This window comes from Babylonia areolata, chromosome 15 (genome assembly GCF_041734735.1).
Source record: "Babylonia areolata isolate BAREFJ2019XMU chromosome 15, ASM4173473v1, whole genome shotgun sequence".
Classification (NCBI taxonomy): Eukaryota; Metazoa; Mollusca; class Gastropoda; order Neogastropoda; family Buccinidae; genus Babylonia; species Babylonia areolata.
Genome location: NC_134890.1, coordinates 8,621,103 through 8,638,602, shown reverse-complemented (window position 1 = coordinate 8,638,602; position 17,500 = coordinate 8,621,103). Strand labels below are relative to the sequence as shown.

General features: G+C 41.1%; 5 non-coding genes across 5 annotated transcripts; 4 read left to right on the top strand and 1 right to left on the bottom strand.

Moving 5' to 3' along the window:
- Nucleotides 1-2,265: 2,265 nt before the first annotated feature.
- Nucleotides 2,266-2,337, bottom strand: Trnaq-cug (transfer RNA glutamine (anticodon CUG)). Its single transcript has one exon. It is a non-coding gene; the product is annotated as a tRNA-Gln (tRNA).
- A 603-nt stretch (nt 2,338-2,940) lies between these two features.
- Trnaq-cug (transfer RNA glutamine (anticodon CUG)) lies at nt 2,941-3,012 on the top strand. Its single transcript has one exon. It is a non-coding gene; the product is annotated as a tRNA-Gln (tRNA).
- A 616-nt stretch (nt 3,013-3,628) lies between these two features.
- On the top strand, nt 3,629-3,700 carry Trnaq-cug (transfer RNA glutamine (anticodon CUG)). The gene has a single exon. It is a non-coding gene; the product is annotated as a tRNA-Gln (tRNA).
- A 12,813-nt stretch (nt 3,701-16,513) lies between these two features.
- On the top strand, nt 16,514-16,585 carry Trnaq-cug (transfer RNA glutamine (anticodon CUG)). Its single transcript has one exon. It is a non-coding gene; the product is annotated as a tRNA-Gln (tRNA).
- Nucleotides 16,586-17,372: 787 nt separating this feature from the next.
- Nucleotides 17,373-17,444, top strand: Trnaq-uug (transfer RNA glutamine (anticodon UUG)). The gene has a single exon. It is a non-coding gene; the product is annotated as a tRNA-Gln (tRNA).
- Nucleotides 17,445-17,500: the final 56 nt, after the last annotated feature.

The following is a 17,500-nucleotide window of genomic DNA, read 5'->3' as shown; positions in this document are numbered from 1 at the left end:
GTATACATACGAAGGGGGTTCAGGCACAAGCAGGTCTGGACATAGTTATGTTGACCTGGGAGATCGTAAAAATCTGCACCCTTCACCCACCAGGCGCCGTTACCGAGATTCGAACCCTGGGACCCTCAGATTGAAAGTCAACGCTTTAACTACTCGGCTATTGCGCCCATCGTAAAGCAAAACAACAACCCCCCTCCCCCCCTCGCCCCCTCCCAATTTTCAGGTTGTTTTTTAATTTATTTGTGAAAATGAGATACACAGATAACTAAATACATTGAAACATATAAAATGAAAGACATGATAAGAAAAGAAAAATAAGATAAGGTAAATGATCGAACTAAAACAAGATCCAAATAAAGAAAGAAGCACTTACATGCAGACCCGCCATTATCTCGTCCCCTGTCATGACGTGTGTCTTCACGTGCAAAAGGTCCAAGAAAATCCATGCACATTGGACATCACGTCATCCATGCCAGTGTTCGGCGAAATACGGACACACGAACATGTACGTGAGCACCCACGGACATATCAATAGAATGGATTCTATGTGGTGAGCACTCCCTGAAAACGAAGTAGGCTGCGGCAGGCTTCTCGTCTTCTTGTTCGAATTCTGGAATCTGGAACGATACGTTGCAGGAACCTTTGCAGATTATCGTCGCAGCGGGTCTTGTTCTCAGTTGTTCTTGTTCTTCTCGTTGTTGTTGTTGTTGTTCTCCTTTGTATTTCAATACAAGTTTTATTTACGAAGCATATTATTCAGTGCTATTGATGCATTGTCATTCCATCGTCTCATTGACGGCCATTTTTCTCTGACTCGATTTAGTGTTCACAGAGTATTTGATGGTGTGTCAGAGTTTTCAGCTGGCTTGGTGTGTTTGTGTACATGCGTGTGCACAATGTCATTTACACGAGTGAATTATATTCAGCACAAAGAATACAGGCGACGGATACAACTCACAGTGTTAACATTTTAAATGGACATGATCATCATGTGTACATGCGTGTGCACAATGTCATTTTCATGAGTGAATTATATTCAGCACAAAGAATACAGGCGACGAATATAACTCACAGTGTTAACATTTTAAATGGACATGATCATTGCTGTGTCTTCACCCATACACTATTTCCACCTACACACACATGCATTCTTGCATACGAAGGAATATAGGAGATGCTGCCCAAGAACAAAGAAGGAGAAGACGGAGAAGTCTCACGGCGTCAACATTCACTGAACAAGTCATCAGACTGCCCATGAAACATTTAGACACGTCATGTAACACTTCGCGAAGTAACGCCGCAGTTTCAGAGTCCGTCCGTTCGAAACTTTTACAAGGGAGGCGATCGAAGAGAACCTCCAGCCCTGCTTCACAAAGCGCTTATTTCCCTTAGTACGATGTGATCTGGAGCAGTGTTGTGGAGATGAAAGGACACGCGCTATTTCATTGCTTTTAAAAAGGTTTTTTTTTTTTTTTTTTTTTCGTTTATTATATTTATTTTGTTTTTTTCAGTTATGATTTGCTGCGTACCGTTTTACACGTATATATGAATTTCATTGTAAATGTAATTTACAGGTTCAGCAGAAATAAGTCATAGATGCTAACTAGTCCATATCATACATTCTCCGCAACTGCTGATTCTCTCTCTCTCTCTCTCTCTCTCTCTCTCTCTCTCTCTCTCTGTGTGTGTGTGTGTGTGTGTGTGAACTCCGCCAACATCAACACAGCAATATCAATGTCGACAGTATATATTTCATATTCGACTCGATTTTCGACTCAATTTTGGAAACCTACCCATTCATCAGGCGAACGTGTGTGTTATCAATGTGTCTGCGCGTGCAAGTGTGGCTGTGCTTCTGTATTTGTGTGTAGTATCATTCAGTTTCTAATAGAAATGTAGTAAGCACACACACACACACACACACACACACACACACACACACACACACACACACAAATATATGATATATATATATATATATATATATATCTGTGTGTGTGTGTGCGTGCGTGCGTGCGTGCGTGCGTGTGTGCTATTTTCAAATAGAACAATAGTAAGCTTTCGATAAAGAAAGCCCATTGAGTGAGTATGTACGTGTGTGTGCATATGTGTGTCTGTGTGTGCTTGAGTCTGTATGATTGCGCACGTGCATATGCATGCCTGTGCGTCTGTGTCTGCGCGTTTATAATATTTTTTTAACATGAAAATATAGAAAGCATACAATCGACTTGCCAAAACAAAACAGACACACACAAAAAACAGCATAGGTTCCACCGAGATTTGAACTCGGATCGCTGGATTCAGAGTCCAGAGTGCTAACCATTACACCGTGGAACCCCGTGTTTTAGAGTAGCTTACAGTGACCCATTCATACACACCCACAGACATACACACACATACACACATTCACACCCACACACATACATCCACACAGACCCGCTCACAAACACACACACACACATGCATACATACATACATACACACTCATATATATGCAGGCATACAAACATGCACATATACACACCCACGATACGAAAAACAAATAAAACTGCACGCAGGAAAAAATACAAAAAAATGGGTGGCGCTGTAATATAGCGACGCGCTCTCCCTGTGGAGAGCAGCCCGAATTTCACACAGAGAAATCTTTTGAGATGAAAAGAAATACAAATACAAATACACTCACTCACTCACAACCACACACACACACACACACACACACACACACACACACACACGCCACGCTCACATACACGTATCATGCTCCCTAACCACCTCATTTTGGTTTCAGACACAGTCTTTACCTGTTTCATTCAACATTCAAACCTCCCCCGTTCACGCAGCGAGTCTCTGTCTTCGTAACCAGTGTTGACCAAGTCTCTGTGAACTGCTGTGAACAAGGGTCGCCCATAGCAAATTATTGTGAGGTGTTTTGTGTCACGGGGTTCCATGGTGTAATGGTTAGCACTCTGGACTCTGAATCCAGCGATCCGAGTTCAAATCTCGGTGGAACCTAACCTTTTTTTTTTTTCCTTTCTCGGTTGTATAAATGCTTTAAAGCACGATACACAAATACTACATGACACCCCACCAACAGCCAGGACACCAGGAACAACGCCTCGACCTCACCGCCTCCCTTCACGGAGAAAGACCACAACCTTGACTTTTAGGGCAGACTGCCAATAGGTCGTTTTTCATACACACACACACACACACACACACACTCTCTCTCTCTCTCTCTTTGTCTCACACACACATATTTATGTACACACACATCTCCGCACATACCTGCACGCACACTCACATATAAACGCTTACAGGCACGTACACAGATACACATATTTGGCTGCACACATACGCATAAATTCCTACTCATGCATATATACGTACATGCATACTACACACACACATACCCACCTCCCACCCCTACACGTACACACATACCTCCCTCCTCCAAATCCCCTTCCCCTCAGTGAAACACTCTTCTTAGTATCAGTATTAATGTCTGTCTAGTCCGCTCAACGTTCAAACCTAACCATTCACCAAGCGAATCTGCCTTATCAGTCAGTGGTGACCGAGCTGTGTTGAGGGTCACCTGCAGCAAGTCACTGTCAGCTGCTCTGTGTCAAGGGGTTCCATGGTGTAATGGTTAGCACTCTGGACTCTGAATCCAGCGATCCGAGTTCAAATCTCGGTGGAACCTTATCCTATTTTTTCCCTCTCTATGGATCGTTTGAATGCTTTAAAAGATACTAGTAATACACGGATACATACATATGCACACATGAACACATATGCACACAAAAAGACATACATACACACACACGCACACACACACACACACTTGGTTTAAGCTTTTTTTTTTTTTTTAAATATCAAGAAACAAGGTGAAATACAGCGTTCAATTAAGAAGACTTGAGCAACAACAAGCCTGAGCTTATATCGTGCTCGTTCATATGTAACAAGCAATACACAAACGCAATGGCGAAAATACACACATTATTCGATAATGAAAAGAAGGTTGAAGTGCAAGAGAAAACTAAACAAAACAAGAAAAACAACAACAACAAAACACCAAAAATACAAACTACTATTACCGCAACTACCACTGACAAAAACAACAATAATAATATCAATGATAATACTAACATAGTAACAACAATAATAATACACTGGAAAGTGAACATCACCTGAGGAGTAATGTAATGGGGGGAGGAAGAGAGAGAGAGAGAGAGAGAGAGAGAGAGAGAGAGAGAGAGAGAGAGAGAGAGAGAGAGAGAGAGAGAGAGAGAAAGAGAGAGAGAGAGAGAGAGAGATTACACGTTGTCAAAATAAATGTTCACTATAACTGCAGAGAATATTTCATTGTGCATCTTTTAAGACTTGAATCTTTTTGATTGTCCAATAAAGTCTTGCACGGTCAAGAATATGTGTTCATTCTCAAGGGAACTAGTAACTGGGTCACCTCGTAATAAAGTATTTACGTTTGTACTATTTCCAGAGAGAGTAGCAATTGTGTTCTCTCTTATATTGTTGTAGTTTGGGCAGTGTAAAAGAAAGTGTTCAACTGTCTCTGCAGGATATCCACAAGAACAATTTGTATCCAGTCGAAGATGACGATCAAACAAATCTTGGTTAAGATTACTCATATTTAAGCGAAGTCTACAATGATGAATTTGTTCTCTGTTACCAATGGAATAATGTAGGGGGACGGCTGTGTCATTAGAGGAAAGGTATCTTTTTAACAGGCTTAAAGAATCACACACACTTGATTTCGATCATTTGAATTCTTACTATTTTTCTATTTAAAAATACTCACACAGAGACATCAACACATGTGAATACACATACACGATAAACACACGCACGCACGCACGCATGCACACACACACGCACGCACGCACGCACGCACACACACACACACAAACACACAGAGTCGAGATGGTCCGCACAGTAGACTGTTGTCTTTGTTTTGTCTGCGTCCAGTTGTTTTCAGGGAAGCAGTGTGGTGCATTGTTAGTCAGCTGTTCGCTGTGGCGGTGCAGGTGAAAGCAGTCAGTCCAACAGCCAAAGTAACGGGCCGTCATCAGGGCCACCGGGCAGCCAGTCAGTCTGCTCTGTCAAAGACCCTCACGCTCCATCCCGGTACACCAACACCTGAAAATGGAGCGACACCATACGCACACAATTACACAAAGAATTACAGCCAAGGCAGGCGAAATTGGTACATGAATATTTCTTTTCTTAATATACTCATGTCTGTTTCATCGTATCTTATAAACCTTAAGGTTTTACGACAATAAAATATTTTATTGTATTCTATTCACACAGCCAGGGCGTCCTTTAGTAAGAGTTTGCAAAACTTAGTGCAGTATCAGCTTCTTAGTATCAGTAGCTCAAGGAGGCGTCACTGCGTTCGGTCAAATCCATATACGCTACACCACATCTGCCAAGCAGATGCCTGACCAGCAGCGTAACCCAACGCGCTTAGTCAGGCCTTGAGAAAAAAAACAAAAATAAAACAAAAACAAACAAAAACAATAAATAAAATAAAATAAAATAAATAAAGTAAAAATAACAAAAAATAAATAAATTTAAAAAAAGAGATAAATACATAAAAATACTACTACTAATAATAATAATATTTAAAAGGCGCAAAATCTTGATTAAGTCAACTCTAGGCACGCGCGCGCGCGCACACACACTCTCCACCGGTCATCGGGGTTGGGTGGTGATAATAGTAGTGATATGTACACAAAAAAAAAGAAGAAAAAAAGGATGAATAAACAAATAAATGTAAAACATGCAGACACACGTTCACACATACACGCACACACACATGCATATCAGATATGCAACAAACATGCAGTTTCACAGATATGAAAGCACGATCAAATACACATAAACGTACATGAGCACCAACACGCACCCCCCCCTCCCCTCCACACACTCACTTCTTGGCTACACATCGCAGCTTCCACGGCACACACATACACCCACACCCACACCCACACACTTACTTGTACAAGCACACACACATACACCCGTATCCCCCACCCCCAACTACACACACACACACACACACACGTATATATATATATATATATATATATATATATGCACACCCGCACGTTCCAATATTCCGTTGCTCCCACAGTGTAGACATGCATACACACACATACCTGTTCCTCTACACACACACACACACACACACGCGCGCGCGCGCGCGCACGTGCACAGAGCTTTCCTGACACATGTGTACACTTACACCCTCGCGCACGCACACAAACACACAGACACATACACACACGCATAGAGTCTGCCACTGATTGGCCGCAAGAGGGGTGGGAAAAGATATCTGATACCAAGAACGTGGCGTCTAGGTGTTGCTCAGTCTATTGTATTTGGAAAAGCCCACAGAGACTCTGTTCCGTTTTGAAGTAATTTGCACAGTGTTGGTTTGGAAATGATGCCGATATTCGTTTGACTTGCAAAGCATCGTGCTCTACCTTTCATGCTAGACTTACGGCCGCTCCCTCTCTCTGCCTTTATTTCTTTGAGGCGATCGATGGTATGATGGCCTTGTACCTGCTCATTTTGGTATTCTTTGACTTTTCTGAGGATTTCCGATCTTCCTAGATGTAAGCCGCTCGTTGTTTTTGCGTTACCAGCAAGTCTGTCAGCTCGCTCATTCCCCTTAACACCAACATGTCCCGGGCAGTATGACCATGTAAGTTTTTTTAATCTGAAAGTTGCGCATTGCGTCATGCCACTCTGGGCTTCCCATTCTACTTTCAATTTTCTGTATGAGGTTCATTGTGTCCGTTAGAATCTTGGCATGTTGGTTTCCGGGCATATGGATAGATGATAGCCACTGGAGGGCATGTATCACAGCTTCAACTTCCATCGTTAGGCTGGAGGTTGTGACTTTGTAGGCAGCATTCTCTTCCCTAACTGTTTTTCCATTTTGTTTCGCAGTGAATCCCCAGCCGGATTGGCCTTTGGTTACTGAGCCATCTGTGTATATGATGATGTCCTCTTCTTTACTGTTTTCTTCTATGAGTAGCTTCACTTCCGCATCAGTTTTGCCCTCTGGCCATTCCCGACAACGTCTTCCTTGAGTGGGTGAAATGGCTGTGTTCAATAGATGGTTGAGGTTTTCTGGGTTTTTCTCCCATTCTTTTGTTTCTTTCAGGTCTTGTAGTCGGCATACTAGCTGGATTGTGTCTTCTGCTTGTTCCATCCATGATCTTCCTCGTCCTAGACGGCTGCCTTTTGGTTCCTTGATTGCGTCATGCATTGGGTTTTTGAGGGTTTTCTAATGCTCTGAAGTAGGTCTTAACCTGTTCTAACTTGTTTCTGGCCTGCAATGAAGGAAGGTCAAGCAGGTATCGCATGGTTTCTGTGGGCGTGACTTTTGTTGTTTCAAGGATCAGCTTCATAGCTTCATGTTGAACTCTTTCTAATTTTAGGAGGCTGCTTTGAGACGGTGTTGTTAGCCCAAGTCCGTAGTCGATCACACTGAGGACGAGTGATTGATATAGCAGGAAGAGGTGGCGTTGTTCAATACCTTTGGTTGCCATTGCTTTTAAGACTGAAAGACCCTTTTTGCTTAGTGCAGACCACAGGAGAATGGCGATCGGGACCCGCCCATCCCCCGTGCAGTGACAGCCATACTAGAAGTGAGACGCGCAGGCCAACGAGGCCGGAGAGGAAAGACGACGACGCTGCCCCAGACCATTTAACACGACTGAGCTCAAACCACGGGCTTGAATAGAATTTACCCCCGAAAACGAGTATGGCTGCCTACATGGCGGGGTAAAAACGGGTCATACTTAAAAACGGTCATACACGTAAAAGCACACTCGTGTACATGCGAGTGAACGTGGGAGTTGCAGCCCACGAATGAAGAAGAAGAATATAATTTATTTCTAAGTTCGTGTTTCGAACACTGGGAGAAGCGTTGGAAATCGTCGGCCGTCCTGACCGCGGACAGCCCACAGGAGGGGAACCAGGATCGTATGGCTGCAGGTCGCCTCCACTGTCCCCCTTCCTCAAGTGTGCCCCTTCAGCTGCGCAGAGCGTGTATGATAAGACTTTGGTGGCAATGTCCATATTTCTTCAACTCCACCCCTCTGTGTGACTGACGGAGTGAACGTCCACGCCGTGTGAACACTACGCATTCCGTCTTGAAGGGAAAACTTGTGGATGTTGTCACTTTGGTATCGATAACAGTCTTTATATACCACTTAACTGGCTTTCAAGAAGGCATATCCATCTTATCAGTCATTGTTGATCAGTGTGCTTCTTTTTTTCACTGGGTTTCATGGTGTAACGGTTAGCAGTCTGGACCCTGAATCCAGGAATCTGAGTTCAAATCTCGGTGGAACCCAATCATTTTATGTCGATTGTTTACATATTTAATATATATGCATAAAAATTGATATAACATAATATAGATAATGTAAATATATTAAAACGTAAAGTAATAAAAACGAAGAAAGAAAGGAAGAAACAAAAACAACAACACAAGTACACACACACACACACACACACACACACGTGTGCGCGCATAGTACACACACATTCAGAGCCTGGTCAATTTCCTTGTCAATCTTTTAATGCTTTTTTTTTTCTATTTAAAGAATAAAAATACACAGACGCACACACATACATACACACACAAAAACACACATGTTCACAACACACACACACACACACACACACACACACACATACACACACACACACACACACACACACACACACACACAGAATGTGAGGTGTGCTCACGAACTGACAGGCGGCTTTGTGAAAGAGTTCTCCGGAAATTATCATTTTTTTTTGTTAATTACTAATTTACCGTTTCATGATCGTTCAATCGATGACTACGCAGATCACGGCAAAGAAATTCTGCATTCAGTGGTGTAAAAAAATATTAAGTTTTCAATTCATCGGGTATTGCACCTTTGTTATGCTGAAACATCATCGTTTTGAGTACAGAAGCACTGTGACAGACTGGACTGGGAGTACACGCTGCACTCTTCCGTGGTTTAAAACAGTGTGTGACTTGCTGTGCTCCACGGACATTGCGGCCCTGTGTTCTGGCATTACATTCATGCATGGATTATTAGCTGCACATTTCATCATGAGTTCCGTCCCAGAGTGAAATGGTGGACAGTTCCGGCAATGACTGCAGGTGAGTATTGAATGTTGCTGAGTGTGTTGTCTTTTGCTTTTATGATCCATTATGACTGAATCCATTCCATCTCACGAAAAGAAAAACAACAACAAAAACAAACAAAGAAACAAACCTGCAATCCACCATGGGCATAATCCAAAAACGTTTTACGTGTTGGAAAGATGAACTTGTGGTCTGGAGAAATTGTTTACTTTTTCGTTACTTGGCCATTCAAGACCCTACAATTTCGATTCAGTACAGCGACTACGATTCAAATGATACATTGGGAACTGAATCTACACTAGTAATATCTCTTCCACCGCCTCCTTCACTTTTAAAAACTGTTATCCGTATTTTCCATCAGTCCTCAAAAAATGTTACTCTGTCCATGTTCTTTACCTCACAGTCTACAGGCACTTTGCTGTGCCAGGGCATCGACTGTCCAACTTGGGATTAATCAGAATGTGGACTGTTGAAAGGTTTGTTTCTCCTTTTATGCAGTATAAAAACAGTGAAAAACTGTGTAAATCTTTACTTCAAAGTCCTGTCAAGTTTATCCGTGCTTTTCCTGGGACACCTTCGTTGGTCGCTCCTGCCTTTGACTTGTCTTGTATGTCGTCATTCCTGCAACCCCAGCTGTGGACAACCCCCCTCTCCAGTCACCACACCTGTTTCTTCAGTCTGGAACGGAAGCATCTGCTAGAGAGGACGTCATCCTTCAGCTACCCTCCCCTTCCGTTTTATCCAGTGAGCTGCAGAACAAGACTGTGCCCACTCCACAGAAACTGTTTATCCCTGTTGGGAAGAGGACAAGGAAACGGTGTAAACGAACGCTGTACCACTCCCCCACTCTCTCGCCTTGACTACCGTCACTCTCTATTGTCTGGTTTGCCTGCTTTATCCATTCAGTCCCTTCAGCGAATACATAACTCTGCTGCCCGACTCGTCCTCAGAAAGAAAAGATCTGAGCACATCACTCCTCTTTTGCAACATCTCCACTGGCTCCCTGTCTCACACACAATAAAGTACAAGATCAGCACTCTATGTTATAAATGTATTCACAAATCAGCCCCTTCCTATCTCTGTGGCTACCTTCACCCATACACTCCATCTCGCTCACTACGATCAGCTTCGGATCCACTCTGTTTACGCATACCCAGATTCAAGCTCTCGACTGTTGGCCGCCGTTCTTTCTCTGTCTCTGACCTTGCAATTGGGAATGAACTTCCTCTTTCGCTTCGTCAAGTCTCCACACTCAGCTGTTTCAAGTCTGGCCTTAAAACCCACCTCTTCCCAAAATAGCCTCCCTTCCCTGCCTCTTCCTTGTCTTCAGTTTTAGAGTTATGCATGCGTGTGAATGACTGGTGCGAAAGCGCTTTGATTTGTCTATGCACAAGATTCAGCGCTATATAAATACCATTTATTATTATTATCCCCCCGCCTGTCTGTTTCCAACCCACTTCCTAAACTTTTAGACAAGGTTGTTCTTTTGGAACAGCAGGTAGAAACTGTTACCAGTGCACAATCAGCGCTGGAAAATGATTTTAAATCTGTCATAGAAGATGTAAAAGTTATTACCGAAAACGAACTTCGTGTAAATAACAGTGATAAATTTGACACTATTATTTCCAAAATACACGATTTCCAATCTCAGATATTGAATGTAGAACATTCATGCAAACAGCTCACAAAAGAAAACGGGTCGATCAAAACCCAGCTTGTTTCCATCCTGTCTGAAGTAAAAAAATTAAAATCAGTCCAGAGAGAAATGGTATCAAGTCACTCACAAACAGAATCACAAATATCTGACACTGTGTGACAGGACCATCAGGACTGATGCTGACACACAAACTGAAACTGATCATGTTCCCTCCACTCCCTGTGACAGTGGTCGTCAGACTGCTGCTATAAATAGCCCCTCCTCAATAGAATGTGCCACAGGGTCTGATAGTTGGCCTGTGTCAAACCCAGATCCCAACTTGTCTTCTCTTGAGGACAATCAGAACAAACATGTCGCCTCCCCCGCCCCCCCTCTCCCCCCGCCCCTGTTCCAAACAACACAAGTGATGATGTTGTTCAGTATTCCGTTTCAACTGCTAATGGCTTTTCTTTACTCGCTGACTCGGCATCGCTTCCAGCGGAGTCAGTCACAGCAAAAGACAGTGAAATTTCCCCAGCCCCGAAACCACCCCCACTTGAAATTCTATCCCATATGTCTGTCCCCAAAAGAGCAACGATGCTGCTTATTGGTGATTCTGCCATATGCTTCGTCAGTCCCAAACGTTTAGCCCCACGACGAGAGTACGTAATCAAACTATGTGTACCAGGTATGACAGTCAATGATCTCTGTACCTGGCGACAATCAACTCCCGTGACCCCCAATGTCAAAGACGTGATTCTCCATGTTGGCGTCAGCTCTTGTCCTTCTGGCCCTGTATCACTGCAGACATGGTCTGACCTCATAACTATGTCTGAAAAAGTCTCCCCAGGCTCGGGTGGCCTTTAGCTCGATTTTGCCGGCAAGAGGAAAACATCATTTTAATAACAGTATCTTGCCGACAAATCGTCATCTCCAGTCAGCATGTGATCGATTCAACATAAACTTTATTGATCACTTCCCTCTGACCTGTACATCAGTACAATTCACCCCAATGCCAGGGGCACTGCGTGTCTGGCGGAAAGCCTTAAAATGACATGGTGGACAAATACCCAACTGAAAAACAAATTTCCACAACACCGGTTTTTTTTTTTTTTACAACCAACCAGGACTCAGATCCTCACCACCAGAAGAAATTAGACCTTAGACCTTACAGAAGATCTAAATCTTCGGCAGATTTTCCTGGTTGTCATGAAATTCATCACGCTCTCGTCGATGAGCAAGTTCACCCCAAAACGATCAGTTATCCAATCCTCTTCCACCACCTCCACACTCTTCCTATCATTACCCACCTCTAAATAAAGATTCCAGATCCCAGGAATTTGCTGTCCCTCCCCCACAAAGAAACACTTCCATTCCTCCCCCTCCACACCTCTCATGAGGAATCCCGCTCATTGTCCACGTCAGCAAGACAGTTTTACGGACAGGTACAGTGCCCCTCCCCTAACTTTCTCTGGACAAGAAATGTTTGAAGTGTCAAATTCCTTTCGTACGGATAGACACAATAACCCTGCCCCCACTTTCTCTGGACAAGAAATGATCGGAGCGTCAAACTTTTGTCATGTGGATAGGTCCAATATCCCTCCCCACACCTTCCCAAGTTGTGAAATGTTCGGCACGTCCAATTCAGCATCACCTTCCCAGTTTCACCCCGATGGTGAAAGGCTGTTGCTGATGGCCTCCAAGTTACTGAGGCAACAAATTGATTTCCCTTCACATCCAATGCATAATTAATCTCGTGTTTATTGTTTGTTTGTTCCTTTGGGATAAACATCACTGTTGTTCACATGTGATCATGATTATGCGAATATGTTTTTCACAATAGGAGACTGGTTGGTTGAGTGAATGTGAGTGTACAGTGGTTAAATATTGACCAATGTGCAGCGATGATCTTAAAAACTCATGCGCTAGTCATGAATGCCGGAACAAATTCCTTATTCAACAGTTGGTATTTTTTCGCCTGCTGCCATAGTTTTGGTCTTTCCTTTTTGTCCACTTCTTTCGTAACTTTGTTACAGTTTTTGAAAGCACGAACTGTGTTTCTTGCTTAATTCACTCGTTTTTATTAGAATTTGATTAAGCTTATCACTGAGCTTTGTGTTGGTATGTTTTTTGTTTGTTTGTTTCATGTTAACAAATTAATTGTAGTGACTGTGTTTGGTGCCATTGGTAACTTTATTTTAGGTGTGTATTTATCATTGCTGTTAACTTAGAAGACTACTATCATCCGTAATTAATTTTGATCTCGTAATAATTTGAACCATGTCAGTTACATCTGATTCATGGCCAACCAAGCAGGGACTTCGTGTAGGTTATTTAAATATAAACAATGCAACAAACAAGAAGGAAGACATTGCTACCATCCTTCATAACTCTGGTAAACACTTTCACCTTTTTTGCTTTGCTGAATCTCGACTATCTTCACACATTTCAGATTCTGATATGAACATGCCAGGATACCACATTATTCGATTAGACCCAACGAAACCCAAAACTACAGGTTTACTTATATATTTTGCGTCCTCGTTAAATTGCAAACGACTAAGTAATCTTGAAGCTTATAATGCAGAATCAGTCTGGGTTGAAATTAAGATAAATGGTAATTTTAATAGGATCTGTATATAGAAACCCGTCAGAGAATACAGACTGGGAGGATAGGTTTAGTTCTGTTATGGATGAAGTGATTATATTTGATTATGAAACTATTATTTTGGGAGACTTCAATATAGATTTACAAAAACCCAAACCAAAATGGTATCAGAGCTACTCCATGCATGGCCTAGAACAATTGATTGACAGACCAACACGTGTAACTGAAAGCACATCCACTTTGATAGATCACATTTATACAACTACAAAACAAAACATTGTCGAAGTCTGTGTTCCACCATGTGGCTGTAGTGATCATCACCCTATTTGTTTTACATGGTTCAAAAATAGTGTTAACATTCCAAAGGTTCGGTATAAAACTACATATTATAGAAATTTTAAGAATTTCAAAGAAGATGTTTTTCTTTCAGATCAAGCAAACTCGCCTTTTGATTACATATACCAGATAAGAGATCCTGATCAAGCATTTGAATTCTGGATAAATACATTCTCTTCTGTATACAATAAACATGCACCATTTGTAAGGAAAAGAGTTAAACAAGAAACAAAACCACCATGGATAACAAAAGAAGTTGACATTGAAATACAATTAAGAGATTATTTGAATACCTATGGAACAAGGGAACAATTTAAGAAACAGAGAAATAAGGTAAATGCAATTAAATGTAAATATAAATGTAACTTTTTTCAAAATATGTTAGTTTCCACAAAAGATCCTCGTAAAATCTGGAAAGCTATTAATATGTTAAACAATAAACATGTGTCATGAAATCAACACATTATCACTGATATAACAGCAGATCACTTAAATGATCACTTTGCAAACATTGCTGATGAAATTATATCAAACGACAGAACCAGTGAAAATGACCTTTACAGTTTAAAACAGTATGTTAATTCAAAGGAAATTAACGTTCCATTTAGTCTCCAACCGATGACAGTCTTAAATGTTAGTAAGAGTTTATCATTGCTAAAACAGTCTGGCACTCGTGACTTGGACGGGTTGGATGGAAGAATATTAAAGCTTTCTTCTCCTTTTATTGTTGATTCACTGACATATCTTTATAATTTGTGTATCAATAAGAAGTATTTTCCCTTAAGATTCAAGCAAGCTAGAGTTATTCCTCTCTACAAATCAGGTGATTCTTCTGATCCATCTAACTATAGACAAATATCTGTCTTGTCTGTTTTATCAAAACCTATAGAAAAACACTTGCAAAAAAACTTTGAATAATTATCTTGTCAATAACAAAATAATCCACGAAGATCAGTCTGGTTTTCGTGAAAACCATTCTTGCCACACTGCTGTCATACAACTTACTGGCAGTATTTTGCATAACATTAATGAAAATAAATTCACAGGTCTTCTTTTTATAGATTTTGAAAAAAAAGCCTTTGATGTAATCAATCATCCGTTGTTAATTCGTAAATTAGAAGTGTATAATTTAACACCAGATTTTACTCATAGAATCTTTTCTTTCGGACAGGAAACAGTTAGTAGCAGTAACTAATCAAACCTCAAAATTTAAATTAATCAGACATGGAGTACCACAGGGATCCATCTTAGGGCCAATATTATTTTCTGTTTATGTTAATGACTTGCCTTGTTCTATGACATGTAAATGTGAAATGTTCGCAGATGACACTTCCTTGCATTCAAGCAATTCAGATGCCTGTAAACTCACAGATGATCTTCAAGACAACATTCAGAGACTTAGTGACTGGACACAATTAAATCATATGTCCTTAAACACACAGAAACTAAATGTATGTATGTAGCAGCACGACAAAAAAGACAAAGGATGAAACACATATTCAAACCACTTTTCCAAGGAGTAAACAGAACTGAAGAGGTAGAATCATGTAAAATTTTGGGTGTCTTTATTGACAAATATCTCTTTTGGACTGACCAATGGCTTACTTAGGAAAACGTCTCTCTAGCAAAATACGTCAGTTAGCAAAAAAAAAAATAAAAAAAAAAAAAAAAAAAAATCATTGATGTTCATTAACGAAAGTTTTTTTTTCCTGTGCTCATGTTCTGCCAATCATCGATTATGCATCAACTTTATGGGACAACTGCAGCAATACAGACTTAAAATTTATTCATCGTATGTATAACAGAGCATTAAAATTAGTATTGTTGAAGTCAAGTTCCTTGACCCATATGGATTATAAACTACTTAATGTATTATCTTTCCATAACAGGCTGTTCTTCAACAAGGCTGTTTGCATGCATAATGTGATATAAAATTATGGAAATGCTCCCCAAAAGATTACAGAAACATTTAAAACTAATGACCGCAGACACAACCATATATTATGTATACATAGACCTAGAAACAACCTTTATAAATCCAGCTTCCTACTCTGGTGGAAATTTATGGAATAACCTTCCACTCGTTTTAAAAGATATAACGAATAAAAATGTGTTTAAGAAAAATATGAAAAATTACCTTATTAACTGTTCAAAAGATGAACAATAATACATATATATATATATATATATATATACATTATATATATATATATATATATATATATATATATATATATATATATATATATTGGTCACCAAATTCATGATTTGTGAAATGTTTTGTATATGCCTTTAGTGTTGCAAGAGGGTATATGTGTATGTGAAACGGGATGTGTTGTAAATGTGTTGTAAATGCTAATGTGTACTTAATTTTCGCACGATTCGTGTATGCACGTAACTATATTTCTAGTACTTTTGTGTGTTTTGTTCTATGTATCTCCCCACTTCTTCTCTTTTTTTTCTTTTTTTCATTTTTTCAGATGGCTTGTAAAAAAAAATGCAGTCGTTGCTTATTCAATTACCATCTTGAAATAAAAATTTTGACTTTGACACACACACGCCACACATGTACGCATCCTCCATCCCAACACTTATGCTTCCGTATCAATAAGTCTGTAGAGTCCACTCAACTTTCAAAGTAATCTGCTCACCTTGCGAACATCTGCCTTGTCAGTCAGTGTCGACCACTTCTCTGTCCTCCAGTGAACATGGCCACCAATAGCACGTCACTGTGTACTACACTTCTTAACGGGGTTCCATGGTGTAATGGTTAGCACTCTGGACTCTGAATCCAGCGATCTGAGTTCAAATCTCGGTGGAACCTTATCTCTTTTTTTAATTTCCCTTTTGTCGGTAGTCTAAAAGCTAACAGTTTTCTTTAAACACACACAGACACACACAGAGAGATACATACACACAGATAGACACACGCACGTGCGCTCACACACAGACACATATATTCACACACACACGAACACACACGAACGCTGCTCCGACCCACCTCACCACCAGCTTTGTTCCCAACACAAACACATATGTTCGTATACACATACTCACGTTCATGCGCGCGCTCACAGACAGACAGACAGACAGACAGACACACACACACGCACACACACACACACACACACACACAGATATAAACACTGAACCCTCAAACACACATGCACAGATATTTAGCTGCACACGATCACATACACCCCCCCGCCCCCCCGCATACACCCCCCCTACTACACTACATTTATATGCATGCACACATACATACCTGAAGACATTTTCTCTCTCTCTCTCTCTCTCTCTCTCTCTCTCTCTCTCACACACACACACAAGCACACATACACATATTCACATTCACACACAAACACTCACAAACATTTCTCTCTCTCACACACATCCACACATACACCCTTGTCCCATATCCTCCTGCAACTACCTCCCCCTCCACCACGCACACACTTTGGTGTGAATAACTGTGTAGTCCACTCAAAGTTCAAACCGCCCCCTTTACTCAGCGAGTCTCTGTCTTATCATTCAGTGTTGACCAAGTCTCTTTTTCCTGCTATGACCAGGGTCAACCATAGCAAGTCACTGTGAGCTGTTCTGCATAACGGGGTTCCATGGTGTAATGGTTAGCACTCTGGACTTTGAATCCAGCGATCCGAGTTCAAATCTCGGTGGAACCTGACTTTTTTCCCCCTTCTTGTCCGTGGCGATTGTCTAACTGCTAACAGTTCTTTAA